This window comes from Schistocerca piceifrons, chromosome 3 (genome assembly GCF_021461385.2).
Source record: "Schistocerca piceifrons isolate TAMUIC-IGC-003096 chromosome 3, iqSchPice1.1, whole genome shotgun sequence".
NCBI lineage: Eukaryota > Metazoa > Arthropoda > Insecta > Orthoptera > Acrididae > Schistocerca > Schistocerca piceifrons.
Genome location: NC_060140.1, coordinates 734,574,959 through 734,597,499, shown reverse-complemented (window position 1 = coordinate 734,597,499; position 22,541 = coordinate 734,574,959).

Below are 22,541 nucleotides of genomic sequence, written 5' to 3'. Positions count from 1 at the left end.
GTTCGTAATTTTTCTCTGCTGTATGGTACAGAATAACGATGATAGAATGTTTGGGTGACAGATGTGAATGAATCCTGATGGACAAGGATCTGATTCGGTGTTGAGTCTTCCTAAGTTCCCCAGCAAGAAGTACCACCATAACTCTTCTTACAGTCTTCGTGTTGCAGGAGCAGGCATCATTTGACGCTGACCTTACAGGCTGCAGAATGTGGTGGATACTGCTCTCGCCAACTTCTGGGTAAAATTGTTAAAATTGATCTCGCTATCAACTGCGGCATGTACTACAGTACATCGCTCCATATCAATGGCATCTTTGCAATCCGAGCTGTCCACTCAGTTCGCTGTTGATTACCGCATAATTATTAACTGCTACTACTCCGTTGAGATGGAGGGAACCTTGACGGAACACTGGATATGTGCTACTTGACGCTGTGGAACATGGGATTAAATGTAAAGGTCATCACCTCATTGCTACAGACTCGTTCTATTTCCATATCCTGCGATAACCTACACATGCCTTTCTGTTATTTTTTTATATTTTTTTCATCAATAAGAAAACAGTACCTCTTTTTATTTGTGCTACCTCATGCGTGTTGTGAACAGCACCTTCCAGTGATGGTCAACACGAGAATAGTTATCATGCACATGACTGCAAAATGAAGGAACAATGCTTTTCGAAACGGAGCACATAGACATCCGCCACTCTTTTGATGGGAAGATGAGATTAACTGTACAGGTAATCACCTTCGAATAGTTGTTGGAAGTGCTCTACAATAACGCAAACTCTTCCAGTACCCATATGCTACCATTCTTCCACATTTCTGTCAATGAGAAACATCGAAACTGTTTTATTTCTACCAGCCTGTGGTGTGGTAGCTGTATAGTTTATGCCATGTGACGTTCAGTTTTCTGTGAGAGCCACAGGATCGAGAGGTGCTAATGTCGGTTTAGCAGCAGCAGACATGGCTCTCTAAGTCATGGCAGAAAAACAAAGTATGGCGGTGTACACTGATTGGGTGCTTCACAACCGAAAAAAATGTATTAAACTGCTTATGAAGGAGCAATACAGGAAACCTCTCGTGTGATTGATAGTCTGACGGATGTGGTCGTCCTACGGTACAGCTGATGAAACTTTACACCGGTTTGTAGAAGCGACTTCCATCACGAACCAGCTGCTCCAGTAAACCAATACATATATACATAATGAGATTTTCACTCTGGAGCGGAGTGTGCGCTGATATGAAACTTCCTGGCAGATTAAATCTGTTTGCCGGACCGAGACTTGAACTCGGGACCTTTGCCTTTCACAGCCAAGTGCTCTACCATCTGAGCTACCCAAGCACGACTCACACTCCGTCCTCACAGCTGTACTTCCGCCAGTACTTCGTCTCCTAACTTCCAAACTTTACAGAAGCTGTTCTGCAAACCTTGCGGAACTAGCACTCCTGAAACAAATGATATTGCGGAGTCATGGCTTAGCCACAGTCTGGGGGATGTTTCCAGAATGAGATTTTCACTCTGCAGTGGAGTGTGCACTGATATGAAACTTCCTGGCAGATGAAAACTGTGTGCATTCTGGAAACATCCCAAAGGCCATGACTAAGCCATATCTCCGCAATATCCCTTCTTTCAGGAGTGCTAGTTCTGCAGGTTTGCAGAAGAGCTTCTGTAAAGCTTGTAAGTTAGGAGACGAGGTACTGGCGGAAGTAAAGCTGTGAGGACGGGGCATGAGTTGTGCTTGGGTAGCTCAGATGGTAGAGCACTTGCCCGCGAAAGGCAAAGGTCCCGAGTTCGAGTCTCGGTCCGGCACACAGTTTTAATCTGCCAGGAAGTTTCATATCAGGCCACACTCCATTGCAAAGTGAAAAACTCATTCTGGAAACATCCCCCAGGCTGTGGCTAAGCCATGTCCCCGCAATATCCTTTCTTTCAGGAGTGCTAGTTCTGCAAGATTCGTGGAAGGGCTTCTGTAAAGTTTGGAAGGTAGGAGACGAGATACTGGCGGAAGTAAAGCTGTGAGGACGGGTCATGAGTCGTGCTTTGGTAGATCAGATGGTAGAGCACTTGCCCGTGAAAGGCAAAGGTCCTGAGTCCGTGTCTCGGTCCGGCACACAGTTTTAATCTGCCAGGAAATTTCAATACATGTATATTTAATAGGATCGTCACGTACGCTTGGGTGATAGACATGAATGCACTCTGAGTGCCATAGATCTCCTTAATCGTACCTGTATGTAGATTGGAGATATGTCGCAAAATCTTCGTCCTTCCTCTTAGCCATGTATGGTGTGTAGTCTTCCTAATTTTCCCAACACGAAACACCACTATAACTGGTCATACTAAACCTTTACTACCTTGTGCTGCAGGGGAAAGCTTCGTTTGGCTCTGGCCTTACACACAGTACACGGTTGGCGTAACTAGGCCACCATGGTCCCATTTCCACTCAATGGTCAGTTGCATTAACTCAGCTTGTCCTGTTTCCCGATAGGATGCAGAAGGTGTTAGATATAGTGCTCTCTGACTTCCATACAGGTCAGACTTAAATTGGGGCGATCACATAGACTAAGCTGCATGGATGGTGGGGGCGTAGACTTAGATGCAGTTAATGTCTAAAAAACAGCAGTGGAGTTTCTGTCGTATGGGATCCTTAGCATATAGGTTCGAGAAACGTGACGTGTTTCGATATATGAGAGTTTCACGAATATGATTCACCAGTGGCTGTAATCATTAAAAGATGTCTCTACAGGATCCAACGCAAGTAAGCGGTTGAATGGATAGTCTCGATTCCAAATCGCGATCAACTCCTCTACCAGAAAGCATAACACTATCAGCGGCTCGTGTGTGTACCTGTAGAATCAAGACCGCTTTTTATGCGGGGGCCGGCCGGTGCGGCTGAGTGGTTCTAGGCGCTTCAGTCCGGAGCCGCGCGACCGCTACGGTGGCAGGTTCGAATCCTGCCTCGGGCATGGATGTGTGTGATGTCTTTAGGTTAGTTAGGTTTAAGTAGTTATAAGTTCTATGGGACTGATGACCTCAGATGTTAAGTCCCATAGTGCTCAGAGCCATTTGAACCCTATGAGACCATGGCTCCCCCTCGGTCCAGGCTAGACCTTTCTCAGAAATTTTGTTGTTGTTCTGAAAGGGCTGCTGTCATTCAGAGAAATACTTTTAATAGATTGCAGGTATGAGTTGTTGACATTAAGCAAAAGTGTTTTCAATCGCAGAACGAGAAGCCTATTGGAGGCATTGAGGACCTGTCTAGTCTGTGACAGCTCTTCACCGCAAGTGCGCCCCCTAACCATTAGGGGCAGCTGTGTCACTATACTTTAGGCAACCAAGATGCATTTGGGACAACCGTCCTTTTATCTCCTATAAGTCAGTTAACGAAACCTGCTTTTGTGTTGGCGAAGGACCAACATCTAAAGATGGACAATGGCCAGCAGAAGTCACGAGACTGCTGGTGGAGTAGCTCCCTCCGTTGGTCGATCAATCCTGTAGGTGGAGTGAAGGAGAGGGCCTCGATTTTCGGCTGTTTGTGATTGTACATCGAGGAGAACACAACTTCAACTACCGCTTCCTCTGCAGTCTTTTAGGATGACTATTTTCCCCAGTACATGTGCTGCATTATGACCCGTTCAATACGAGCGCTGGTTTTTCACGACAATTTCGAAATGTAATTAGAATTGTGATGCATTTTTTCTATCAGTTGTGATAGTGTGTAATGGCTTTCATTACCCGGGCTGTAGGGTGATTTTTAGTAGTCATCTGCAGCGAACTCTGACGTCAAGCAACGATAGATAATGTATGTTTGCAGGTAAACACACTTTTTAAACTCCTCTCTGCCCAACGCGAGCATGTAGTCAATTGAACGCAATTTCCCACCAAAACGAATAAAGATAGTAACATACACCCCAGCCTTTTTCCCCCTAGTTTGTAGGTGTAGGATTGAGTTTGAGCGTTTCTGTCGATGGTTTCCAATATTATTGCGAAATTTTTTCCCAGCAGGACAGCACCAGTTGTATGCTATCGCTAGTTTTTGAGCTGTATTGATAATTTTTTGCCATCCTTGTGCAACGCTATGCATATAGTTGTATAATTAGGATCCATCTTTGTGATTAATAATGTAATTAGGATCGATCTTTACATCAGTTTGCCAACCAAAATAAATAAAGTACACTAACCTAACCTTCCTCTCCCGCATCTGCACAGTTTCCATGTATTATGGGATGTACTTGAGCCTTCCATCTAGGAGCACTAGGGTTCGTGTCCCAGATAGAGCACTGACATTTTTAATTTTCCATCAATTCCAAGTGTATCCGGTGGTTTAATTGTGTTATGGGGCTGCACTTGGACTTTCTGCTCCAGAGGACCAGGGTTAGAGTAGCTGATACGTTGGGTTTTTTACGTGCATTATATTTTTGTGCACTGGATCATTTTCCAGTGTTTAAGCATCATGAGCACGTTTGCATAGCATTACACTTCCAATATTTCTGTGATCTACGTGTAGTGTGCACATCTGTATGCTCTGTATTGCATTATTTCGGAAAATTACGAGTTTTTGGGTATCTCACACATCACTGTACAGCATTATTTACGAGTAGTTTGCAGGTCTGTAGACTATTTACTACGACTTCAAGCACGTCAGGGTGAGTGTTTTGTACAAGCGTAACAAATAAACTACGTGAAATCCGTCTCTAAATAAATTGTTCCAAAAATAAACGAATTACACTAGCTGAACTGCACAAGCACGTGACCTATCAGGCGCCCTCTAGCGGTGAACTCGAAAACTAGCTCAGTTGTTTAGTCTTCTGGATCGGAGGCAGCTGTCTCTTGTGGGATGGGAGCTTATATGTAGGTTTTAGAAATGACAGACAGTTCCAGCAGAGACAGATGTTTCTATGCATTGTGTAATGCATCTCAATGCTAAGCATTTATGTGCAGGACTCTATTCATCGTCTTCATATGTTCAAGTATTAATGCTCGCTTCCATTCTTCATGCAGTGAGCTGTGGATGCACTCCTCAGTAGAATGAGTGCTTGCAATACAGCTATTGAAACTCCCCCTCTCTGGCACCAACATCTCGCTAATTGAACAGAAGCTCCTTCCACAGCAACAGCTCAACAAGCACTGATATCTCAGTGTCTTGTGGTGGTAACACCACACAAAGCCACTACTATTGTAGATAATAACATATTTCAAAAAATTCAACAAATTTTAACATACTTAAACAAATTATATTCGAATTAAATGACATTATTAGCAGTGTCTAATTGTGGCAACACTGTGATAACTCACCCCAGCTGTAGGGGTAAGCTCTTAGGGCAAAATTCCCTTCAGAATTAAAATTTTTGAGCCCATTTTCCAAGAAGATAACGCATCATCATGCAAAAAGTTGGAATGGGGTGTGAGGGGGCTGCCAGGTGACCCTTAGAGGCAAATAATTCAATTTCACGCTAAAATTCAAACTTCCCACCCAATGGCGTTGCAGTGGGAATGGCACTTTCCTGACAAAAGCTGACATCTTGGATAGCGGTGCTCGTATCTTCAGCTGACGTCACCGCCGCCATCTTGAATGACGTCATGCGTTATTGCTAACTCTTCAGGCTTCCATCATGGATGACATCATCGCCGCCATCTTGGATACATCTGACAACAATGCACTCTAGGCCAGTTTCCCTCTCATTCCTCTACTAATGACCTCAAATGTTGAATGTGAGCGTGAAAAGGCGTATGTATTGTTTTATACAGGTGCCGATTGGAGTTCCATGCCTGTTGGACTTAGTCGATCAATTCAGGGAAGGTCAGGAACCGCGCGACTGCTACAGTCGCAGGTTCGAATCCTGCCTCGGGCATGGATGTGTGTGATGTCCTTAGGTTAGTTAGGTTTAAGTAGTTCTAAGTTCTAGGGGACTGATGACCACAGATGTTAAGTCCCATCGTGCTCAGAGCCAATTCAGGGAAGGTCAATGCTGTTTGTGTTTGATGCTGGGATTGTCGTCCGATGATGTTCCTTATGTGTTTGATTGGAGACAGATTTGGTGAGCGACAACACCAAGTCAAGCGTCGAGATCGTGTAGAACATGTTGGGTTACAACATCGGTATGAAGCTACCGTTGTCCTGCTGGAAAACACCCCCTGGAATGCTGTTTATGAATGGCAGCTCAACAGGTCGAATCACCAGACTAATGTGTGTGGGATAACCACAAGAGTTCTCCTGCTGTCAAACGAAATCGCACCCCAAACCATAACTCAAGGTGTAAGTCCAGTGCGCCTGGCACGCACACAGCACCCAAATGGCCTTCTTCTAATCAACACACAGCCACCACTGGAACCAAGTCAGAACCAGGTTTCATCAGGAAACACAACAGACCTCCATCCCGTCCTCCTATGAGCTCTCAGATCACACTACTGAAGTTCAAGTTTCGGTGGTTTGAAGTCAGTGAAATGCACGCTACAAGGAATCAGGCTCGGATCTGTCCTTGAAGTAACCGATTTATAACAGTTCGTTGTGTCACTGTGGTGCCAGTTGCTGTTCAAATTGCTGCTGCAGATGCAGTATGATGCGCCAGAGCCATACGCCAAACATGATGGTCTTCCCTCCTGGTAGTGCCACGTGTGCGTCCGGATCATGATCTTCTTGCTACCGTACATTCTCGTGACCATCACTGCCAACAATCATGTACATTGCCTACATTCCTGCCAAGTCAATCTGCAATATCACAGAAGGAACCTCCAGCTTACTGTAGGCACATGCCATGTCCTCATTCAAACTCAGTTGCACATAACGGCGTCTTCGTCGCTTTAAAGGTATGTTTGACTCCAATCTCAGTGGTAACTAACTCTCACAACCGTTATAGCGTGTGTATAAACCAGACCTGATTTGGATCCTTATAGCTGTGTAACTAGCACCACAAAACTGGAATAGGCACCATGTTTCAGATGTAAAAACACGCCTACCACATTTCGTTTATGTCACAGAGCTCCTTCTCGATGTTGTGTTTTTTTCCGTCAGTGTAGTTATGATGTGATAGATGTCGTTTTCAACATCGCTTCCCTTGAATTCTCTGTTGCGTTATAGCAGAAGGCAGAATCCAATTTATTACTTACATTCCCAAATCGTCTGAAGACATCTGCAGGTAAGAGTACATTAGTACTCATATCAAGGGACGCATACTCCCCTAGATTAGAATCATTGACTCGTCCCAGATACATAGCACATGTTCATATTCCGCACTCTTATATCGCTACCAGTAAGTTTGCTGCAGAATGCGGCTATGTTGAGTAACAAGATTTCACGGAGTCTCTCCTCTGGATCTAAATATTCATATGGGAAGACCCCTTTCCACATTACGAGTTGAAGTTTATCGTCACCAATATGTGCTGCCCGAGTGAAATGCAAATCCTCCTGACACATGCTCCCAGCAAGTTTCTGCAGTGATGTTGGCATGAAGGGTGGGTGGGAAGTATAGCGCAAAACACTTTGTCATCCTCTTTGAAAATGAAATATCTTTTTCTGTGCTCTCAGCTATAACGCTGACCTGTTCATTAGCTTAATCAAATTCAGTCCAGGTTCAGCAAGGAAGTAAGCATCATATCTGTTCAAATTTTGGAAAAAAAAGGATATGTGCTGCAAACGCCGATAACTCAAATTACACGAATTATGTGCTGCACCATGGACTTTACCTGTTAGAAGACAATGATACCTATTCAATTTTTTCAGCTCATTTATCTATTCGCTGAACAGAAATATAGCAATCAACTGCATTCTCATACTATGATTGCCCTTCCGGCGTTTTAGGCGTAGTAATGATGGTGTTATAAATCTCATCAACGTTCACTGGAATATTTTCAAGCTCAGAGAGCAGCCATATCGCTGCATCTGCCCCAATGTACAATTCAAAATGATAAGAGTGTAATAAAATGAACATATTATTTGATATGTGGCTGAAAATGGTGTGTCTGTTTCGTGATACTAGAATATGAGACAATGGGATCACCCTCCCAGTTCACAGCAGTAATGCTGCTGTGTCGCTACTAGAGATTAGCAATAAATATGTTTCTGCCGCTAACCGTAGAAATCAGAAAAATGCATAGGATCAACAAAACTATGCGCAGTCTTACCATCACTAGTCTTCAGCGAATCTTACCTGTCATATCCTTTCACTTTGAATTTTAATCCCACTGTTGAAGTTTTCTTTTATTTCCACCATTCCTTCTTCGATATACAGATTGAACAGTAGGGGCGAAACACTACACCCCTGATTTACACACTTTTAATGCAAGCACTTCGTTCTTGGTCTTCCAGTCTCATTGTTCCCTCTTGGTTGTTGTACATATTGTATATTACCTTTCTTTCTCTATAGTTTACGCCTATTTTATTTAAAATTTCGAGCATCTTGCAGCATTTCACATGCCCGAACGCTTTTTACGGATGGAAACATACTAAGAATGTGTCATGATCTTTCTTTATTCTTGCTTCCATCATCAGCCGTAACGTCAGAACTGCCTCTCTGGGTGGCTTTACTTTTCCTAAAGCCCAACCGATCGTCATCTGACAGATTCTCGATTTTCTTTTCTATTCTCCCGTACAGTGTTCTTGTCAGCTACTTGTATGCATGAGCAGTTTAGCTGATAATGCGGTCATTCTAGCAGTTAACTGCTTTGCCGTCTGACGTAACTAAACCAGTCTCATACGTTCTACATTCCTACGTCAATAGTCGTTTTGTCGCTATCTCCCCCAATGAGTTTAAACATTTCGATGGAATTTTATCTGTGCCCTCTGCCGTACTTAATTTTAAGTCGTCCAAAGCTCTGTTAAATTCTGATTTTAAAACTGGATTCTTTATTTCGTCTCTTCTTCTCTCACGTCATCAGACAAATGCTCCCCCACATAGAGGCCTTCAATGTACTCTTCACAACTACGTCCTCTCCTCTTTGCATTTAACAGTGCAATTTCCATTGCACGCTTAACGTTTCCGCTCATGCTTTTAATTTCAGCAGAGTTGTTTTGACTTTTCTATATTCTGAGTCAGCTCTACTATCAATTATTTCTTTTTCGATTTACTCACGCAACCTTTTCGTCTTAGCTTCCCTGCGCTTCCTGTTTATTTAATTCCTAAATGACTTGTATTTCTGTTTGCCTGAATTTCCGTGAATATTTTTGTACTTCTTTCTTTCGTCGATCAACTGAAGTATATCTTCAGTTACCCATGTTTACTTCACAGTTACCATCCTTGTACCTATGTATCTTTCCAACTTCTGTGATAGCCCTCTCTAGAAATATTCATTCCTCATCAAGTGAACTGTCTATTGAATTATTCATTATCATAGCATGTAAAGCCTCAGAAAACTTCAAGTGTACTTCTTCATTCCTTGGAATTTCAATATCCCACTTCATTACACATTGATTCTTCCCCACTAGTCTCTTAAACGTCAGCCTATTCTTCATCATTACTAAATTATGATCTGAGTCTATATCCGCTCCTGGGTACGACCTACAATCGAATATCTACACTATTTGATTTTCAAACAGCTCAGCAGAACTGAACGTACTCAGACATTTCGCTCTTTACCTATTTTGATCAACACTAAACTGACACACAATATTTTTAGCGCAAAGCAATCTGACTTTGAAAAATCCCTACAAAAGAATGGCCCTGACTATCATTAACTTATAACTTAAGGCACTAACTACTGATAGGCATAGTTAGCAAAAGAAAGATTTTGATAGAGAACAAACAATGTATTTGGCGTTACCAAGAAGAAAACCTAAACAGCCTACTTACATAGCCCCCATGCTCCCCGCAAAAAATTTTACAAATTGTTTTGGGCAATGGCCAATACAGATTTGAAAAAAAATTTTCATAGTTACAATACCAAAGAAATCAAATGCACACACTCATTGATACAATGTTGGTCAAAAGCTAAAATTTTCTCACAGTCCATAAAGACAGTACTGATCATTTATCACAATAGTAATTAAAGTTTTTTTCACAAAGTCTCATTATTAAAAGAAGTGCACACAGAAGTAGTGGATTTCCATGCAATCTTGAAGAAGTAGTGTTGTCCTTCCAACGGAAAGACAGTGCTGACTCTTGACGTGCAGACAAGTAATGGGCCACAAGAGAGCAAACTTCGGTCGAACTTTTGAAGATTATTGGTAGGTAGGTCATCACAGAGCAGACCCACTGTATTCCTGGTGGAGAGTATGGTGTTGGTGGGCCACCAGAGGTGCAGACCCACTGCAGTCCTTGTAGAAATAATGGTATTGGTGAGTCATCAAACGTGTAGACCCACTGTAGTCCTTGTAGAGATGGCTAGCAACCATCCGTTGCGACTGTGCAGGTGCACAATCACCATAGAAGAGTCTTGTGGACAATATAGCAAATCCATGAACCACCACTTGTGCACTCACAAAATATTTTTTTAAATGTCCTTAGAACCAGCAATGCTGTTATCCAGTCCCTTGCTGAATTATTAACACACGTGCAAACACTATGAGTCCCTACTTCTCACATATTGTCCATATACTATGACCAACAGAAATGTGTTCAGTGAAATGTAACTTACAAGTTACTTAATTTGATGAACTGGTGTCAATTACAATTTATAACAAAGGTACAAAATACATCACTAAAGAACATAACAATACAGATAACATTTGTAGTAATACAGGCTTTACAAAAGAAGAGAAATAAACATATACATCAGTGTTACAGGAATTATGATATAAGTAAATACATAAAAGATCAGAATAGCTTTTGAAACAACTTCACACATGAGCATTAAAACAAAACAGAGTAAATAATGTTTAAGCGTCTTTACAAAGAAAATAACGTATTATTAGAAAATTTCCACAACATAAATCTTATCAGCTAAACACATAAAGACAGGAAAAACACAAATACAAGAGTACACAAACACATAGCGGAATAACGGAAAAGGAAAGGACAGGGTTTGTTTTACTGCAGTATTTTGCAAACAAAACTTTCTTTACTTCTTGGAGATCTCCCTTCATTCATTATTATTCCCAAAAAGTCCTATCTATACCTGCTTTCAGTATTCTATTCATATTTCTTTCAAAATAATTATTTCTCAGTGTACAATACTCACTTTGGCCCAAATCTTTTTCATATAACTTGTCAATGCATTCTTTCCCTATTCTCCATAGTTAGTTTCTTATATAGTCTACCCCCTCTTAAGCTAACTTAAATCTACTGAGCTCAGATGCTAAACTAAGGGACGAGGTAATGCACCAGTGCAAAACAATTAACAGAAACAGCAATGATAAAAAATGCAAATTGGCAAAGTAAGCAGCATAAATTAGCAAAGCAAATGCAATATTACAACTAATATAAGGCAATGTGCAGCAAACAAGAAAAATAAATCCGCACTAAAACTGGCTTAACAGAGTAACACAAAGTCAAATTCAGTAACATTATGCCTGGCAAACAGCAGCAGCAAATGCAATAACTTGTATCTAAACATGACAAAGCTAAAGCAGAAGAAATATTACAGTAAAAATGGCCATGTTTAATACCTATGTCACATCTTAACACTAGGGTGATGCATCACGATAACTTACTGTACCAAAAAATTACCGAGTAGTTGAAAAGAAAATTATGTATACAGTTGCTGTTATTAATCCCTTCTTATTGTTCTTTCCATTCCAAGTGCTCCATTTTCGAAGAATGTTGATCATAAAATTATAATTTAATAGATCTGTTCACATTAGCAAATGCATTTAATTTTATTTTATAAAACCAATCTTGCAACACAGCTGGAGACCAGATATCAAATGAAATAAGCAACTGTGTACAAACTAAAGCATAAAAATATCATTCAATAGTCATGTGGCATTTCATAAGTTAGTAGAAATTCTCTCAACTCTTGTAGAAAGACGCTTGTCATAATCAGGTGTGCAGATGTAAGTATGTTTCCAAGTAATGAGCGTGTCGTATTTGCAATGCTTTCTAGAAAGGAATGTCAATAGCGAGGTTAATGGCCTCCCCTTTTTTTCCACCTGTGCCTCTGAAAGGCACACACTATTGGCTTTTTTCCATGCGACTGCCACGCAGCTGGGTGCCCACGACACATTACGTGAAGGTGGTCACTTAACTTTCTTACTGAAATATTTACGGCACCAGTTTGCACTACAGTGACAGTCTCATATAAAAATTTCACAGGTCGAGAGTTTGCGTTGCAAATCTGTAGAAACAAAATCCTATAATTATAACAGTGTCCAAAGAACTTTTGCCGGCATTGTGATACAGTCACGCATTTACACACATTTCATAACTCTTAAAGTACGATTCTTGGTTTCCATCATCCTTTTTCACAAGTCAGAGTCCCTAACCACTACTCATTATTCCTTACCTTCTTACACATATACATATTCATCAACACTTCTTCAATATTTCGTCATAATAAATACATAGCATAATCAAATTCCTCATATAGCATCAGCTTATTGATCATAAACATACCTCAACAGCATAATACACATCATCGTCATAAAGACAACATCATAAAACCTCAGCCAAATCTCAAAATTGTCGTAGCTTCCTCCAATAATTTCTAAACCTAAAGAAAATTCTCTGCTCATTTCAATAGTGTCATCTACCTCAAACGTACTTTAAAAATTATGATCCCATACCAAATACATCATTCAAAGCTCTCATAGTATCACAATGGTTTCAGAAAAGTATGAACAGTTCACACAGTGCAGACAAAATACAATTTCATAAGTGTGAAGCTATCCAACTGTGTAATTATGTAAACATGTGTCACTGACATACTAAAAAAATTTGTTACTCTGTTAAATAATCAGATAGCTGTGTAATTCTGTGTTAGAGAAATATGGTACCGATGTGTAAAGTTGTATAAGCAAATACCATATTAGCTAGGGCTCCTTGTGCTTGCCAAACACATGGTGCACAAAGTAGGCGTGTATCCCCCTGAGGATTAATGCAATTATAACCTCAGGTGTTACAGATTACAGCAATGGAATGAAATGTATCACAGAAAACCTCTGTTTCATTGCAATTCAAAAATATTTAAAAATAATTGTTTTAAGTAGAAAATTAATCACTCAAATGCGTGTCCTGTAGCGCTAAATGTGCATCTTGCTGTAAGATAATTCTGAGGAACTGTCGTAGTTATTGTCCTCTGTAAGCAAAGTTCTGCTGAAGTCAATGTACTCACCTCCTCATAAACAAAAATGAAATGCTTTGCGTATAGATATCTTAGTTATCATGTACAGTACTGTGATCAAGAAAGTACTACACTGTAACATATTGTTGAGCTACAAAAAAAGCTGTCTCATTGTAGCTATACCACAAAAGTTACTACTAAAACATGTTTTCCTTACCAGAAGAATTCAGAAAAACTGTGCAGATATAAAACAGATACATCACAAAATCAATAATGTAAATTGTGTCACACATTAGTAGCGTAGTGATATAATCGTGTAGCTGTCAAATAAACTGACTACTGAGTCATCTGGTATCTCTCAGAAAGTACTTTAAATCCAGAATGTATTTTCAAGTAAACCAAAATGTTGCATTAAAATCTCATTAGCAGTAGCAGTATACACTCCTGGAAATGTAAAAAAGAACACATTGACACCGGTGTGTCAGACCCACCATACTTGCTCCGGACACTGCGAGAGGGCTGTACAAGCAATGATCACACGCACGGCACAGCGGACACACCAGGAACCGCGGTGTTGGCCGTCGAATGGCGCTAGCTGCGCAGCATTTGTGCACCGCCGCCGTCAGTGTCAGCCAGTTTGCCGTGGCATACGGAGCTCCATCGCAGTCTTTAACACTGGTAGCATGCCGCGACAGCGTGGACGTGAACCGTATGTGCAGTTGACGGACTTTGAGCGAGGGCGTATAGTGGGCATGCGGGAGGCCGGGTGGACGTACCGCCGAATTGCTCAACACATGGAGCGTGAAGTCTCCACAGTACATCGATGTTGTCGCCAGTGGTCGGCGGAAGGTGCACATGCCCGTCGACCTGGGACCGGACCGCAGCGACGCACGGATGCACGCCAAGACCGTAGGATCCTACGCAGTGCCGTAGGAGACCGCACCGCCACTTCCGAGCAAATTAGGGACACTGTTGCTCCTGGGGTATCGGCGAGGACCATTCGCAACCGTCTCCATGAAGCTGGGCTACGGTCCCGCACACCGTTAGGCCGTCTTCCGCTCACGCCCCAACATCGTGCAGCCCGCCTCCAGTGGTGTCGCGACAGGCGTGAATGGAGGGACGAATGGAGACGTGTCGTCTTCAGCGATGAGAGTCGCTTCTGCCTTGGTGCCAATGATGGTCGTATGCGTGTTTGGCGCCGTGCAGGTGAGCGCCACAATCAGGACTGCATACGACCGAGGCACACAGGGCCAACACCCGGCATCATGGTGTGGGGAGCGATCTCCTACACTGGCCGTACACCACTGGTGATCGTCGAGGGGGCACTGAATAGTGCACGGTACATCCAAACCGTCATCAAACACATCGTTCTACCATTCCTAGACCGGCAAGGGAACTTGCTGTTCCAACAGGACAATGCACGTCCGCATGTATCCCGTGCCACCCAACGTGCTCTAGAAGGTGTAAGTCAACTACCCTGGCCAGCAAGATCTCCGGATCTGTCCCCCATTGAGCATGTTTGGGACTGGATGAAGCGTCGTCTCACGCGGTCTGCACGTCCAGCACGAACGCTGTTCCAACTGAGGCGCCAGGTGGAAATGGCATGGCAAGCCGTTCCACAGGACTACATCCAGCATCTCTACGATCGTCTCCATGGGAGAATAGCAGCCTGCATTGCTGCGAAAGGTGGATATACACTGTACTAGTGCCGACATTGTGCATGCTCTGTTGCCTGTGTCTATGTGCCTGTGGTTCTGTCAGTGTGATCATGTGATGTATCTGACTCCAGGAATGTGTCAATAAAGTTTCCCCTTCCTGGGACAATGAATTCACGGTGTTCTTATTTCAATTTCCAGGAGTGTATGTTCTAAGTATGTGAGCCTTATAGTCGTTACGTAATCGTGCAACTAACAAGCAAGAATTTACACACACAATAACACTGTGTCGTCTGTTCACTATAACAATGCATTCGTAATTACTGTCTAAATATGTTAATTTTAAAACATAGTTGCATGTTAACAGTATGTAAGTGTGACAAAGAGTACTAGTAACATGAAGCGAAAAATTTTATAGCAAAGACTAAGTTAAAAAGCAGATTATCTTTCAATAAACGGTTTTACATGTGAAATGTGGTGCAATCCTTTACTCTTCCTAGTACGCAGAGTCTCAGCTTCAACGCAATTATCATGTAGTATACATTGGTAAGGAATGCTAAAATTTTCTCAAGGTCAGCATATATGTTATTTTTCTCTGAGCCAGCCGGCGCACGTGGCTGCCTGCAGTGCAAGTCATTGTCTGTTTATTTGTTGGCGCGCGTCGTTATTGGGATTTGGAGGTCTAACTTAGACAAATTCACATTGTCGAGAGGGCCCTGCCCTGTTTGAATCCCGCCAGTTCTGATGAAATTCAGGTCTGTCGTTATGATTATATCGTCTGTCGTCATGTCGATAGATACCACAGTTTCTTTCTTGTCGGTCATGTGGTGGAGAATTTCTCCCTGAATCGTAACTGCGCGCTGAACTGTTCCATATGAAGTTATTCTGTCCCCCTTGATAATAATTGTTTTGGTTCCCATATTGTCTGTTTCCTTGGTTATCTCTGTCATATTCATTATAACGGAAATGCGATCTTTCTCTGTAACCATTATTCTGCCAACGGTTGTCATACGGGTGGCGTCTGTTTTGGTCACGATTTGCGCTGTGAGAATAGCCTTGTCATGTCCAGTTATTATTTCTTTCATCGCGGAATTGCGACGGATGTGACCTGTAATTGTTGTGTTCCTGTTTTTGCGTTCCGCGATTGTCAGTGTCAATTTCTAATTCTTGTAAAAGTCTCTGAAAAGCTTAAATGTCGTCTTTGCAACGTCTTGCCAGAATAGTATGTCGTAAATGTTCAGGCAATTTGATTAAGCAAATGCGGATGAGTTCTGAAGGGCTGTAAAGGTTTGACAGGTACTGATTCTTGTGCAACATGTCTTCAAAATATTTCACAAGACTGGAAAATTCAGATTGTTCGAAATGTTTCATCACTACGATGCTATGTTTTACTCTGTCTTGTGTAGCTTGAGACCAATATGCTGAGAGGAAGGCATGATAAAATTCTCCTTCACTGAGGCAATCGTGAATGTCCGATCGCATTCTCACAGCTGGTTCATTCTCTAAGTAGCCACAAATAAATTCTAATCTGTGCTCTAAAGACCAGTTGGGAGGAAAACAATGATTGAATTGATGAAGCCACGCTTGTGGATGAATGTCGTTGCCGGAATTCTTAAATGTTTTGATTTTACGTGTAGTAATAAACAGCTTATAGTCAAAATAGTAATGTCGGCGAGTCGCATATCGGTCATTGTTACTTCGTGTCGGTGGTTCCATCTCAAAATTCGGTGCACCTTGCCGATTTCTTTCATAATTTCCGAAATACCCTGTGTTTTTATTCTGCGGCTTTTCCCTATTTCTAAGTCCCTCTTCCCGTGTTGGAGCGCGAGTGTCCTCTGAAATATGTAATTTTTGTATTACTTGTGCCAACCGATCTTGTACTTTCCGGATTTATCTTTTGTGTTGCATATTAATTTGATTCTGATTTTGTTTGAATTTCTTAATTTGTTCATACTGTTCTGTGTCAGTGATGGCTACAGGTCTTGTGTCATTCAGATCATCATCTTCCGTTGTAGATAAGTTAGTGAACTGATCCGATAGTTCGGCTACTTTCTCCGATAGTGTACTTATATCCTCAGTGTGTTTCTCTGAACCAAGTTTCAGAGGGTCCATTTGTGTGAAATCGTATCTACTGTGTCCTCTAAGTTTTCTTGAGTTTTTGCAAGTAGCGTAACCGAATCGGTAGATGCAACTGAGTCAATTTTAGCCCGCAAGGTCTCATGATTTTCATGAACAATAGTTTGCAGTTCTTTTATGTCTGCTTCGTGATTCTGTAATGCATTTTCATGCCGCAAAAAAATGGGTTGAAAATGCTCACAAATTTGTGTTTTTACGTCATTACAGACTTTTTAATATTTCGATTCAATGTTATGTAACTCAGTAGTTAAATCTTCACGTGTTTGTTCAAGAGTGGTGTCTAACTTTTGAAGCTTTTGCTGTGTTTGTCTCTGATTTTGTTCCATTGTGTAACTTTTGAAGCTTTTGCTGTGTTTGTCTCTGATTTTGTTCCATTGTGTCTAACTGTTGCTGTGCTTGTCTCTGATTTTGTTTCATTTGTTGCATTAATTGCAATAATAATGTATTAGTGTCTGGAATCTGTTCCTCTATGCTTTTCGGCAGTGCATTTGCACCGGCAACATTCACATTTTGACAAGCAGAAAATGTGTCTTGACTTATTTGAGAAAACGGTGAGGACGCAAAACTTGAATCTACAGTATTTGAAAGATTGTGTCTTGTCTTTTGAGATTCCTGAGGCGAGTTGTTGCCGACCGATCGATCGATAATGCTTCCCTGTTCACTAATTGTTTCACTGCCTACACCATTATTTGCAGCCCGCTCCATTTCCCTATGTAAAATTATCAAATTTCTACTTTGAACATTAGTTAATTCATTACTCGGCGGCGCTAACACACTGCTTTCGTCTTCACTGTCATTTCTCAGTTTACTTTGGAGCCTAGTATTACGTTTTTCACACGCCATTATTGTCACAATATTTCACACGACAACACAGAAAAGCACAATTTGAAGAGCAAAATAAGAAAACACATTAACATAGCATTGAAAATAGTATCTCTTTAATTGCAAGCGCAGCTGCGAAATACTTGGTACAAATCTACATGCATCCCACAACTGTTTTACTGCACAAGAATGAAAAACTACAACTACAAAGGAAATTCTCTCTACAATTACGCGCTAGCAATAAACAAAGGCTGCACTAATTACACAAACTACAAGAAAAAATCAGAAGATTCCAGTGAGGTATCCTCGGCTAAGGGTCGACATATGAAACGGCCTCCTAGAAAAATTAATGAATTACTGTGCTGATAAACCTCTTACACTATTTGATTTTCAAACAGCTGAGCAGAACTGAACGTACTCAGACATTTCGCTATTTACCTATTTTGATCAACACTAAACTGACACACAATATTTTTAGCGCAACGTAATCTGACTTTGAAAAATCCCTACAAAAGAATGGCCCTGACTAACATTAACCTATACCTTTCACAAATCACATACCTCACAAAAATCTTCCTTACTCGAACTACTACAGTACAGCGAGTGCCACTACTGCCAGCTAAATAAAAGATTCAAACTACTGAAGGCACTAATTACTGATAGGCATAGTTAGTAAAAGAAAGATTTTGATAGAGAACAAACAATGTATTTACCTTAATAGTGTTCAGAAGTCATAATATATATATCAGTCCATGATATCCAATTTACAAATTTACTCTTTCTTTACTCTCAAAATTCCACCATCTCTCTTCCCACATCCACCACTGCTGGCGGCTAACCTCAACTGCGCAACGCTACGCGCTGTTAACAGCCAGCTTCCCAACACTACAAAGGCAGACAACAATGCAAACGAGCCACAGACTGCACACAGCACAGCCAGTGATTTTCATACAGAGCGCTACGTGGCGTTACCAATAAGGAAACCTAAACAGCCTACTTACACAGTGACTTCGGCCTTTCCCATGTGCACTCCCTCCTCCCGTGATTCCTGAACAGAGTAGTCTCTATTACTAGCAGAAATTTATTGCAGAAATCAAATAGTCTTTTTCCTATCTCATTCCTACAATCAAGCCCATGTTCTCCAGTAACCCTTTCTTCTATTCCTGCCCCTACAACCACATTCAAATCCTCCCTGAATTACCTGTTCAGTATCTTCTTATACTTTCTCTACCCTTTCATCGTCTGCCTCCGACGTCAGCATGTGTACCTGAACTATTTTTGTTGATGGTGATTCGTCGTCTGCTGCTGTTGACATTACCCTATACTCGTCTCCTTTCCTATTTCACTGACTCTCACTATATCTAGATAGAGCCCTAACATTTCGCTTTTCAGATTTTCTAGCTTCCCTACCACGTCCAAAATTCTCACAGTCCACGTCCTGACTCGTAGAACGTTACTATTCGGTTGGTTATTCAAACTTTTATTCCTGGCCGCCTCTCCGTTGGCTGTCCCCTCCCGGAAATTCGAATGCTGGACTAGACCAGAATCACACTTTTTCAATTAGTGTCCACATGTCCTGTGGATACACATTATGTGTCTTTAATGTTGTGGTTTCCTCTGCATTCTGCATCCTCATATCGTTGATCATTGCTGATTCTTTCGCCTTTTAGAGGCAGTTTCCCACCCCAAATGCAAGAGAGTGCCCTGAACCATTATCCGCTCCTCCACCTTCTTTGAGAGAGCCGCTGTCAGAACGAGGGTGACTTCTTATGCCGAAGGTGTCCTGCCACCATTGCTGATGATTTTTATTCAGAAGGTGGGTGATAGGGTCGAACCCAGGACCGAGGGCGTTTTGATTAATAGCCAGAGACGCCATCCCCTAGACTACAAGTGCACAGGCTGCGGTAACATGGATGCTAAACTCCAGGTTGTAGTGATACTACTTTCGGCTGGGAACGTAACAGTTACAGATGAGGTCTGGTCTGTGGAGATGAAAAGCGAAACTGTGATGATGTTGGTGGCAACAGTTGCCCGCTAGACGTGGGTTGTGGTGATTCCAGAGTTTCTGTGACAGAACATTCCTATAGCAAACATCACAACAAACATCTAAGTATCATATTAGACAACAATCGTAAAAAAAAGATTAACGCAGCGACTGCTACTTACTCATATACTCGGTAATAGCTCAAAGGCTGGGAGTTGTCTCAAGTCTCTTCTTCTAAAAATACGTAAGAATTACTCATGTATGTTTGATTGTGATTCCTCCTCCACCGCTATAGAATAATCTACAAGGCAATGCTTTATATTAGAATACACTGTATATAAACACCATTTACATTACTCCATTGCAATGGAGTAATGTAACACTGATTACTGATTAATAAATGAATCACCTCTTTCGCATTACGCTGCTGTTGGTTCTCTAACATCTTCTTCTACTGCCGGTCCTAAGCCCTAATGAAAATGGAACCTTAGCGTATAGAGAACCCGTAAAAAAAGTATCAGAAAACGGCGTGAGGCAACCTCTAAAGCTCAGTAACACAGCTGTAACAAGTAGCTCGAAAAAAAAATTGACCCCCGGTTATCTTTAACTTATTAGCATGATATACGCGTCTACAAAGCATGCAGCTACCGCAGACTCTACTAAATTTCTCGGTTGTCGGATTTCGGAGAACATCATGCAGCAAAGTACCTGAGCTTCGCAAATCTCTCCATCCAGGGGCAAAACATTTCATAAGTACTAAAACCCAAACACACCTCTAAAACCTGGAAAATTAAAACGACTGACAGATATACTAGAGAAACATCTAAATTCTGACACAGTAAGGAATGACAAATAAAAAATAATGCCACTTTGCTTCAGGAAGTCACAGAATTTACAAAGGTAAACTAGGAATCTTGGAACCTAACACAACACTGTATTTTGGAACTGGGTGTACAATCAAAAGAAATATAATAAAAGTAATACTGAATTTTACTTCACATTCCGAATGCTATCAATAAAATTATGGCACAAGGCATTTGTATTAATCAATGACTATTCAACAGTAACGAATTATAACCAAAACAATTATAACATGAAGTGGAGCAATTCTGGGAATTAAGAGGCAGAAACTTGAGCCGCTGTACCCGATCACCATATTAAAATTTGGAGGGCAGACACAAATTGGCAAGGAAAAGAAATTCAGAAGAAATGCAAGATTGTACCCTGCTCACCAAAGGACTAATAAAAGTTCTGCAAATGAAACTGATTCAACAAATTTTGTGGTATTGCTTAAGAAGAAGAAAATTTAAAATCCCCAGCTCCTTATCTTCGAGAATTTGAAATAGAGCAAATGGCCTTCTCAAACAAAAAATTAAAAAGAAATTTTGCAATTAAAAGTAAAAAAAAGTGTTCTTAGATTCTGATCCCCACATATTTATTGAAGTTAAATGCCAGCTAAGTAGAAATAAATCAAGAATGAGTAAAAATCTAAGAATACAACCAGAATTTCTTAAAAAAATGGGATCATTTTCTGTGCAAACGCCCTCAGCCAAGAATTTTCCAGCTGGTCGGAACTTAAAAGATACTATCCTACAACCTTCCCAATGTACTGGTATACTCCCAAAGAAACGTAAACATGGATGGTGGAATAATATATGTTATAAGGCCACAGAGCAAAGAATTAAAGCCAAGAGGATCTGAACTTCCATAAAACCACACAAAAATGGCATGAATTCACCACCGTTCAGAAACATACTTACAAAATACTTCGATTCGTAAAACGACATTATGATAGAACCAGACTAGTAGAAATAGAAAAGGAGTGCAAGAAAAATAACAAACTGATGCTTTCCAGATATATTTTTCAGAGAAGAAACGTCAACATGCTTCCCCTAGCACCATTTTCCACTGCTGTTCATATTACCATATAATTGTCTCGCCAAAAATTCTTGTATTCTTTCTATGTCAATGCACTGACCCGCCGTATCTAGACTGACCTTCAGGATTTCCCTTTTCAGATTTTTTAGCTTCCCTGTCATGTTCAAACTTCTGATATTTCACGCCCCAATTCGTAGAGCGTTACCCTGCCGTTGGCTATTAAATGTTTTTCTCATCGTCACCTCCCCCTTGTCAGTTCCATCCCGGCGATCAGCGTGGAGGAATCTTTTGCCAATGGAGAGATCACCATAACACTTTTCCAGTTACAAGCCAGGTGTCCTGGCGATAGAATTACTGTATGAGTCCTTAACACAGTGGTTTCTATTGATTCTGCAAACTCGTACTATTGATCACTGCTGATTCTTCCACCTTTTAGGGGCATTTTCCAACTCCCAGGGGAAGGGCGTGCCCTGAAACTCAGTCCGCTCCTCCGCCCTCTTTGACAAGGTCGTTGGCAGAACGAAGGTGACTTCCCATGCGAGAAGTCTTCGGCCGCCATTACTGATGATTTTTGTTGAAAATTTAAGCAGTGTCGATGTTCAAACCCTGTATCCTAGACCAGTAGTTTACGATATTTTAAACTCTGTATCTCCTTAGCCGAATTTACACTCGGAAAATCTGAGCCAAACGTAGAATCAGAGCCTCCAACAATTGAATAATCTGACAAAGCAATATGCGAACTTAAAGACAATAAAGTTCGAGGAGAAGATGCGATAATAACAGAAAGTGTAGAATAGGCGGTAAGAGCCTGAAGCAGTCAATGTATAAAGTCCTTCGGGTATCTGGTTGGAGGCAACAATACCTAAAGAAAGACAATGTGCAATAATCCACCGATTACAGAATAAATGGACCAAACT